Source organism: Rhinoderma darwinii, unplaced genomic scaffold (genome assembly GCF_050947455.1).
Source record: "Rhinoderma darwinii isolate aRhiDar2 unplaced genomic scaffold, aRhiDar2.hap1 Scaffold_997, whole genome shotgun sequence".
Taxonomy (NCBI): domain Eukaryota; kingdom Metazoa; phylum Chordata; class Amphibia; order Anura; family Rhinodermatidae; genus Rhinoderma; species Rhinoderma darwinii.
Genome location: NW_027464571.1, coordinates 18,309 through 27,685, shown reverse-complemented (window position 1 = coordinate 27,685; position 9,377 = coordinate 18,309). Strand labels below are relative to the sequence as shown.

At 41.8% G+C, this 9,377-nt stretch overlaps 15 pseudogenes; all 15 read right to left on the bottom strand.

The window, feature by feature from the left end:
• Positions 1–225: 225 nt before the first annotated feature.
• Positions 226–344, bottom strand: LOC142735110 (5S ribosomal RNA; annotated as a pseudogene).
• A 67-nt stretch (positions 345–411) lies between these two features.
• LOC142735018 (5S ribosomal RNA) lies at positions 412–530 on the bottom strand (annotated as a pseudogene).
• A 67-nt stretch (positions 531–597) lies between these two features.
• Positions 598–716, bottom strand: LOC142735106 (5S ribosomal RNA; annotated as a pseudogene).
• A 68-nt stretch (positions 717–784) lies between these two features.
• Positions 785–903, bottom strand: LOC142735241 (5S ribosomal RNA; annotated as a pseudogene).
• Positions 904–970: 67 nt separating this feature from the next.
• LOC142735284 (5S ribosomal RNA) lies at positions 971–1,089 on the bottom strand (annotated as a pseudogene).
• A 67-nt stretch (positions 1,090–1,156) lies between these two features.
• Positions 1,157–1,275, bottom strand: LOC142735375 (5S ribosomal RNA; annotated as a pseudogene).
• A 67-nt stretch (positions 1,276–1,342) lies between these two features.
• On the bottom strand, positions 1,343–1,461 carry LOC142735196 (5S ribosomal RNA; annotated as a pseudogene).
• A 67-nt stretch (positions 1,462–1,528) lies between these two features.
• LOC142734984 (5S ribosomal RNA) lies at positions 1,529–1,647 on the bottom strand (annotated as a pseudogene).
• Positions 1,648–1,714: 67 nt separating this feature from the next.
• Positions 1,715–1,833, bottom strand: LOC142735118 (5S ribosomal RNA; annotated as a pseudogene).
• Positions 1,834–8,142: 6,309 nt separating this feature from the next.
• On the bottom strand, positions 8,143–8,261 carry LOC142735215 (5S ribosomal RNA; annotated as a pseudogene).
• A 67-nt stretch (positions 8,262–8,328) lies between these two features.
• Positions 8,329–8,447, bottom strand: LOC142735091 (5S ribosomal RNA; annotated as a pseudogene).
• Positions 8,448–8,514: 67 nt separating this feature from the next.
• Positions 8,515–8,633, bottom strand: LOC142734978 (5S ribosomal RNA; annotated as a pseudogene).
• Positions 8,634–8,700: 67 nt separating this feature from the next.
• On the bottom strand, positions 8,701–8,819 carry LOC142735197 (5S ribosomal RNA; annotated as a pseudogene).
• A 253-nt stretch (positions 8,820–9,072) lies between these two features.
• LOC142735252 (5S ribosomal RNA) lies at positions 9,073–9,191 on the bottom strand (annotated as a pseudogene).
• Positions 9,192–9,258: 67 nt separating this feature from the next.
• On the bottom strand, positions 9,259–9,377 carry LOC142735021 (5S ribosomal RNA; annotated as a pseudogene).

Below are 9,377 nucleotides of genomic sequence, written 5' to 3'. Positions count from 1 at the left end.
TAATCTATTGTGAAACAAAATGTAAACGACATAATAAAAAGTCAACCGCACCACGGATTCCCAGACAGTCTCCCACACTGGTACTAGCGAGGCGTTAAGCTGTGTAACTTCTGCAATCTAACGAGAGCTTGCACATTCAGCTTAGAATGGCCATTGACATTAAATGCTTTAATCCATAGTCCTTTTTAATCGATTGTGAAACAAAATCTAAACGACATAATAAAAAGTCAACCACACCACGGATTCCCAGACAGTCTCCCACACTGGTACTAGCGAGGCCTTAAGCTGTGTAACTTCTGCGATCTGACGAGAGCAGGCACATTCAGCTTAGAATGGCCATAGACATTAAAAGCCTTAATCCATAGTCCTATTTAATTTATTGTGAAACAAAATCTAAACAACATAATAAAAAGTCAACCGCACCACGGATTCCCAGACAGTTTCCCACACTGGTACTAGCGAGGCCTTAAGCTGTGTAACTTCTGCGTTCTGACGAGAGCAGGCACAATCAGCTTAGAATGGCCATTGACGTTAAATGCTTTAATCCATAGTCCTATTTAATCTATTGTGAAACAAAATCTAAACGACATAATAAAAAGTCAACCGCACCACGGATTCCCAGACAGTCTCCCACACTGGTACTAGCAAAGCCTTAAGCTGTGTAACTTCTGCGATCTGACGAGAGCAGGCACATTCAGCTTAGAATGGCCATTGACATTAAATGCTTTAATCCATAGTCCTTTTTAATCGATTGTGAAACAAAATCTAAACGACACAATAAAAATGTCAACCGCACCACGGATTCCCAGACAGTCTCCCACACTGGTACTAGCGAGGCCTTAAGCTGTGTAACTTCTGCGTTCTGACCAGAGCAGGCACATTCAGCTTAGAATGGCCATTGATATTAAAAGCCTTAATCCATAGTCCTATTTAATCTATTGTGAAACAAAATCTAAACAACATAATAAAAAGTCAACCGCACCACGGATTCCCAGACAGTCTCCCACACTGGTACTAGCGAGGTCTTAAGCTGTGTAACTTCTGCGATCTGACGAGAGCAGGGACATTCAGCTTAGAATGTCCATTGACATTAAATGCTTTAATCCATAGTCCTTTTTAATCGATTGTGAAACAAAATCTAAACGACATAATAAAAATTCAACCGCACCACGGATTCCAAGACAGTCTCCCACACTGGTACTAGCGAGGCCTTAAGCTGTGTAACTGCTGCGTTCTGACGAGAGCAGGCACATTGAGCTTAGAATGGCCATTGACGTTAAATGCTTTAATCCATAGTCCTATTTAATCTATTGTGAAACAAAATCTAAACGACATAATAAAAAGTCAGCCGCACCACGGATTCCCAGACAGTCTCCCACACTGGTACTAGCGAGGCCTTAAGCTGTGTAATTTCTGCGATCTGACGAGAGCAGGCACATTCAGCTTAGAATGGCCATAGACATTAAAGGCTTTAATCCATAGTCCTTTTTAATCGATTGTGAAACAAAATCTAAACAACATAATATAAAGTCAACCGCACCACGGATTCCCAGACAGTCTCCCACACTGGTACTAGCGAGGCCTTAAGCTGTGTAACTTCTGCGATCTGACGAGAGCAGGGACATTCAGCTTAGAATGGCCATTGACATCAAATGCTTTAATCCATAGTCCTTTTTAATCGATTGTGAAACAAAATCTAAACGACATAATAAAAATTCAACCACACCACGGATTCCCAGACAGTCTCCCACACTGGTACTAGCGAGGCCTTAAGCTGTGTAACTGCTGCGTTCTGACGAGAGCAGGTACATTCAGCTTAGAATGGCCATTGACGTTAAATGCTTTAATCCATAGTCCTATTTAATCTATTGTGAAACAAAATCTAAACGACATAATAAAAAGTCAACCGCACCACGGATTCCCAGACACTCTCCCACACTGGTACTAGCGAGGGCTTAAGCTGTGTAACTTCTGCGATCTAACGAGAGCAGGCACATTCAGCTTAGAATTGCCATTGACATTAAATGCTTTAATCCATAGTCCTTTTTTTTTGTATAAACTCTTTTTATTAAAGCAGTTGCATAGAAATACATTAGTCAGTTACAACAACTATAACAGGCAGCATTTATGCCTGGCACATCAATATGTTATGCTTGAGAACAATATCTTCTCTTCATGACATCTACATTTTTTATGCCATAGCCATCCAATGTTTGATGTATATAATCAGTCTATCTTGTATGCTCAACTGCGAAATGACAGACAATCAGACAAACACATAAACAAGTAAACATATCACCGTGACCGTGACTCATATAATATTCTTCCTGTACTGTAAGTACTATCAAGTACTAAACACTCTGTATTGTCCCTCTTGATCAGAAAATTCTTTCTGGACTCCCCTCTTTATCAATGAGTCCCACTCATATTTCCCCTATCCTTGGTTACTTAAGCCTTGTCCCTTTTTGCTAGCCAAGGCTGCCAGATTTTGAGAAATGATGTCCTGTTTTTATTTTCCCATCCTGCTAGTTCCTCTAGCCGACATATTTGGTGTATTTTGTTCACCAGTTGGTCCAGTGATGGGGGTATTGAGCTCCTCCACAAGGTAGGGATCAATATTTTAGCCGCTGAGATTATGTATGTGGGAAGGTTTTTGGAGGATGGGGAGAACTCTTTTGTTGGTAACCACAGTAAGATCAATTCTTTTGTGAGTGATACTGGATTTGAACAAATTCTAGCAATCAGTTTTTCTACTTCTTTCCAGAAGGGTTGGATCTCCCTGCACGACCACCATATGTGGGAAATACTACCCACTTCCCTCTCACACCTCCAGCAATGATCTGAAGTAGATGCCCGAATCCTGTATAAGTAATCCGGCGTTCTGTACCATCGCGTTAGTAGCTTGTAAGAATTTTCTTGCATTCTAACACATCTAGAAAAACCGTGTGAGTGGCGCAAGATGTAGGATCTATCCTCTGTATTGAACAAACAACCCAGTTCCCTTTCCCATGCTGGTATGAAACCTGGCGTGTCCTTGCTCATGTTTGTTATCAACTGTTTATATATCTTAGAGAGACACTTTTTAGGGGTCGTGTCCCATAAAGTGTAGTTTTCCAACCATGTGGGGTCTGATTTGCTTGCAGCTACAGAAGCGAGAAACCTCTTACATGTGTGTGTGAAGTCTATCACTTGTAAGCTTGAAGGGCTACGGATTTTCAGTTCCTCATGTAGGGTATGAAGTGTAGGTGGTCCCATTGGGTCAAAAACTCTTTCTATCTTTAAGGACCTCAAATGAGACCAAGAATCAGGAACCTTAGAGCAAGTGGGGTTCAACAAACATGGAAGCACAGAGAGTGGCGCTAACATTGAGAACTTACTGTCACGTAGATGTAGTGCCGGGGAAGTGTGGCATACCTTAAGCATCCCCCATGTCATATCACTCACCACCGATGCTCTGGCAGGAAGCGTGTTTCCGACCCAAAGAGCAGAAGCCTGATTGTGCAACAATAACCCCTTCTCTATATCTACATGTGGCATTCCCCCTTCAGCCTTTGCCAGTTGTGTCCATCTCCCCAATTGTATTGCATTGTAATACGAAATTAGGTCTGGCAGTGCCAATCCTCCTTCAGTTTTTTTCCTTATCAATTGCTGATATGCGATTCTAGGCCTTTTATTATTCCACATAAACTCTGTGAATAAGCGTCTAAATTTTAGGAAGTAATACTTCGGGATGTCAATTGGCAAAGTCTGAAACAGGTATAAAACTTGTGGTAAAATGAATGTAGTAAGGAGATTTTTGCGTCCTATCCACGACATATATGGGATACGTAGTTTGTTCAAGTAATTTTTAATTTTGTAGTACAATGGGTCGTAATTCCTGGCAAAAAGTAAGTTAGGGCTAGCCGTGAGTTTCAGTCCTAAATATTGCAATTCGGATTTTTGCCATTTGAAAGGTGAACATGAGCTAATTGTCAATAAAATATTGTTAGGTAAGGTTATATTTAATGCTTCTGACTTCTCATAATTAATCTTGAAATTTGAAATCCAGCCGAATTCTTCAAAAATTTGTATGAGGTTTGGAAGGGCCACTACCGGGTTTGTTATGAGGACCAATAAATCATCTGCATATGCAGCTGTTTTGTGCTCGAATTGTCCTACCTTCAGGCCTTTAATAGAGGGAGTCTGTCTAATTTTAAGTAAGAGTGTTTCCATTACCAAAACGAATAACGTGGGGGACAGAGGGCAGCCTTGCCTTGTTCCATTTTGAATAGGGAAAGGATCTGAAAAGGTGCCGTTTACCTGTATTCTTGCTGTAGGATTTTGATATAAGGAGAAAATCATGTCTATAAGTGTTTGGGGGAAGCCAAATTTAGAAAGAGCAGCTTTCAGGAATATCCAATCTATGCGATCGAAGGCCTTCTCCGCGTCTGTCCCTAGTAAGATCAAGGGAATTTTGTGTTGTCTAGCGTGATATATTGCATGAACCGTTCTCATGGTATTAAATTTCCCTTCCCTCCCTGGCACAAATCCCACTTGTTCCGCTCCAACCAATTTAGAAAGGTAACTATTAATGCGTGTTGACAAAATTTTTGCCCACCATTTCAGGTCCGAATTTAATAGAGAAATAGGCCTGTAGCTGCTGCACCTTTCCAGATCCTTCCCCTCTTTTGGTAGAATAGTAATGTTGGCTTCTAAAGCTTGTTTAGGGAAGCTAGCTCCATTCAGCAGGGCATTACATAGTGACAAGAAGTACGGCATTAATGTATTTTTAAATTTTTTATAATAGATTATGGGTAGACCATCTGGCCCAGGGCTCTTCCCATTTGGTATGGACATCAGAATCTTTTCAATTTCAGACAAAGTGAAAGGAACCACCAGCGAGGCTCGTTCTTCTTCTGACAAGGAGGGCGCTTCAATAGATGTTAGGAATTTTTGTATGGCGTCCGCCTGTGGGGTCCTACTGGCCTGTATAGGATCTTTTTTAATATTATATAATTCCAAATAATAATTCCTAAATTCCCTGGCAATTAGATCTGTTGTGGTGAGTTTATGCCCTTCCTTGTTTTTGATGGATGAAATGAACGTTTTCCCTCTTTGCTTTTTAATGAGGTTTGACATTATTTTGTTCCCCTTGTCCCCGTGTGCATATGTTTTATACTTTAATAGTTGAAGGGTTTTCGCCGATTTTACATTAAGGATATTCTTTAATTCCTGCCTAAGGTGTCGTAATTCAGCTTGCGCTGACTCCAACTGTGCACATTTATGTATATTTTCCAGTGAGGAGATTTTACCCAATACCTGGTTAATAGTTTTCATCCGTTCTTTCTTAACTCTAGACCCCAGGGCAATGAGTTCCCCTCTTATAACAGCTTTATGTGTCTCCCATAGTATAGGTTGAGATATAAGAGGATCATCGTTAATCGCAAAAAATTCCTTCAACCGGAGTTCTAAGGCGTCAAAATCTTTTGTATTTTCTAGTAAAGTGTCATTTAGCCTCCAGTTCCACCCTCTCATAGGGAGGTCTGTTAACTTAATTTTGATAAAGATCGGTGCATGGTCTGAAATGGTAATGTTACCGATTCCGGAAGATGTGACCGCCGGCAAGAAACGTTCTAAAATTAGCAAATGATCTAAGCGTTGGTATGACTTATGTGGGGCTGAATAGAAGGAATAATCCCGGTTGGACGGGTGGTGTACCCTCCACACATCGATCAATTTTAACCTGGTTAACAGCATTTTTAATCTTCTGCGGGCCTTATGGGTAATATGTGATGCTTTAGATGTGGAATCTAAGTTCGGATCTAAGACCATGTTAAAGTCCCCTCCTACTATCACCATTCCTTCAAAGAAGGGCTGAAGTGAATGTAATACCTTCGTCAACCACTGCGCCTGTCTCACATTTGGTCCATAAAGATTAACTAATGTAATTTTCGTGTTCAAAATAGTTCCTTTGAGAAATATATAACGACCATTAGGATCACTTTGTGTGGCTTCATGAACAAAGGGTATTGTGTCTCGAATCGCTATTGAGACCCCCCTCGCAGCACTATCATAAGAACAGTGAAACCATTTGTCATAAGGCTTAGTAGGAAGTGAAGGGAGCTTATTTGATTTAAAGTGTGTTTCTTGCAAGAAAATGAGATCAGCACTTTCTCTTCTCAACATGTTAAAAATCTGACTTCGTTTCTGTGGGACGTTCATGCCTTTAACATTAAATGATAAAGTTTTAAGCGAAGCCATAATGAAGTGGTACAGTGAGACAGACGCAGTGATGTCTGAGCACGGTCACGGTGTAAACATAAAAACGTAAACTATATACATATATTCCTGTGGGACTTCCCACCCGGTATCTAAGAGATCCCAGAGGAAGGGCAGAAAAAATCCCCGCACATCCTCTGATATCCACAATTGCCATCAATATCTCCAACCCTGAGAAAGCACTTGAATACGGGTGGGGATGAGGGGGAGGAGGAGGGGGAGATTGGAACGCCAGAAAAACAAGGTTCCACCTCCAGAAACTGTATTATCCACTTAAGGCTTGTCGACAATACTAAAGTAAGAATGGGCTGTCCTCTCCGGCTATCTCACTATATTAGTGTAAACCAGTATATCCATATTGCATCTCATTCTATCACAGTATAATCACTCTTAACAGCTTAACAATGTTTAACACCATCTAATCTTGAGCAAATATACTATAGCAATATCTAATATTACTGTGTCTACTCTTACACAGCAGATAATAGTATACATATTATATGAGGACATTTGAAATAGACCATATACATATGTAATATAAGGCACATAGGGATCTGCTGCTATAAACAAAAGCATTACAGTAATCACTCACGCACTCCCTAGAATTCACCACTTATGTAGTGATGGCAGATATTTTCATCGTCCATGGTTAGCCTTTCAATCAGCCAGAGCTGGCGTTGGGTGTTTCCGATATCGCGGAGACTTCATCCTTGATGCCACTTGCCATCCTGTTGGCGACGGTAAATATGGTAGTTCTGGTATATCCGAAGTTGCTTGTACAGGCAGCCATGATGGGATGTCAAGTGGTGAAATGCTCAACTTCTCCCAGAGTTTAGGGAGGTCATCTGGGGAACGGATGATGCATTGTCGCCCTTCTATCATGGTCGCTAAACCGAACGGGAATAACCACCTCACCGGCAATTTCTTGACACGAAGCATGTCTGTCACTGGCTTTAAGATCCTCCTTTTAGCCAAGGTACTGGGTGCTATATCTTGAAAAAAGAGTACCTGTGACCCTTCATACAAATACTCCTGTCGTTCCCTCGCCGCTTTCAGCAGGCTTGATGTGTCTAGGAAACTCAGCAGGCCGCAAATCACATCCCTCGGCGGTTCGTTCGGTGCAGGCTTTGGTCTTAGCGCTCTGTGTACCCTTTCCACCACCATCTTGTCGGCTCTCTCTTGACCCACAAGGTCAGCAAAGATCTGTGTGATTACTTGGGGCAATGTGTCTCCTGTTACTGTTTCAGGGAGGCCCCGCATTCTGATATTCCGGCGGCGGCTTCGATTTTCCTGGTCCTCAATCATCAAATGCGCGTTATTTATGTGAGTCTGATGTGAGGCAAGCATATTGGAAACGACGGCACTGTGGCTTAAAATAGAGGTTTGCGTTTCTTCTAGGTATTCCACCCTTTGCCCAATCTGTTTAATATCCCCTTTTATATCCGCCAACTCTTTCATTACAGGGGTGATTGCTTGTGTCAGTACCTTTTTAAAGTAGGAGCGTGATAGCGTGTCTCTGTCTCTCACCGGCTCTGAACAGGCTGCAGAGCTATCTTCCTCTGAGTCATCATCTCCAGCTTCGTCTGCATGCTGTGTCGGCGCCATTTTTTCTCGGGCCGCAGGAGAGGAAAGTTTTTTCTTCAGGTATTTGTCCATTTCGGACTGATTTTTTCCCTGCTTTGCAGGACCGGGTGAGTCTCTGCTCTTGTCCCTTGATGTTCTCACCATTTTGGTTAGATATATCGTCTATAAAGCTGTAGTTTCTGAAGGTGAAGTGAGGAGCTCAGGAATTAAGCTGCCATCACGATGCGTCGTAACTCCGCCCCCCTAATCCATAGTCCTTTTTAATCGATTGTGAAACAAAATCTAAACGACATAATAAAAAGTCTACCGCACCACGGATTCCCAGACAGCCTCCCACACTGGTACTAGCGAGGCCTTAAGCTGTGTAACATCTGCGTTCTGACGAGAGCAGGCACATTCAGCTTAGAATGGCCATTGACGTTAAATGCTTTAATCCATAGTCCTATTTAATCTATTGTGAAACAAAATCTAAACGACATAATAAAAAGTCAACCGCACCATGGATTCCCAGACAGTCTCCCACACTGGTACTAGCGAGGCCTTAAGCTGTGTAATTTCTGCGATCTGACGAGAGCAGGCACATTCAGCTTAGAATGGCCATTGACATTAAATGCTTTAATCCATAGTCCTTTTTAATCGATTGTGAAACAAAATCTAAACGACATAATAAAAAGTCAACCGCACCACGGATTCCCAGACAGTCTCCCACACTGGTACTAGCGAGGCCTTAAGCTGTGTAACTTCTGCGTTCTGACGAGAGCAGGCACATTCAGCTTAGAATGGCCATTGACGTTAAATGCTTTAATCCATAGTCCTATTTAATCTATTGTGAAACAAAATCTAAACGACATAATAAAAAGTCAACCGCACCACGGATTCCCAGACAGTCTCCCACACTGGTACTAGCGAGGCCTTAAGCTGTGTAACTTCTGCGATCTGACGAGAGCAGGCACATTCAGCTTAGAATGGCCATTGACATTAAATGCTTTAATCCATAGTCCTTTTTAATCGATTGTGAAACAAAATCTAAACGACATAATAAAAATTCAACCGCTCCACGGATTGCCAGACAGTCTCCCACACTGGTACTAGCGAGGACTTAAGCTGTGTAACTTCTGCGATCTGACGAGAGTAGGCACATTCAGCTTAGAATGGCCATTGACGTTAAATCCTTTAATCCATAGTCCTATTTAATCTATTGTGAAACAAAATCTAAACGACATAATAAAAAGTCAACCGCACCACGGATTCCCAGACAGTCTCCCACACTGGTACTAGCGAGGCGTTAAGCTGTGTAACTTCTGCGATCTAACGAGAGCAGGCACATTCAGCTTAGAATGGCCATTGACGTTAAATGCTTTAATCCAAAGTCCTATTTAATCTATTGTGAAACAAAATCTAAACGACATAATCAAAAGTCAACCACACCACGGATTCCCAGACAGTCTCCCACACTGGTACTAGCGAGGCCTTAAGCTGTGTAACTTCTGCGATCTGACGAGAGCAGGCACATTCAGCTTAGAATGGCCATTGAC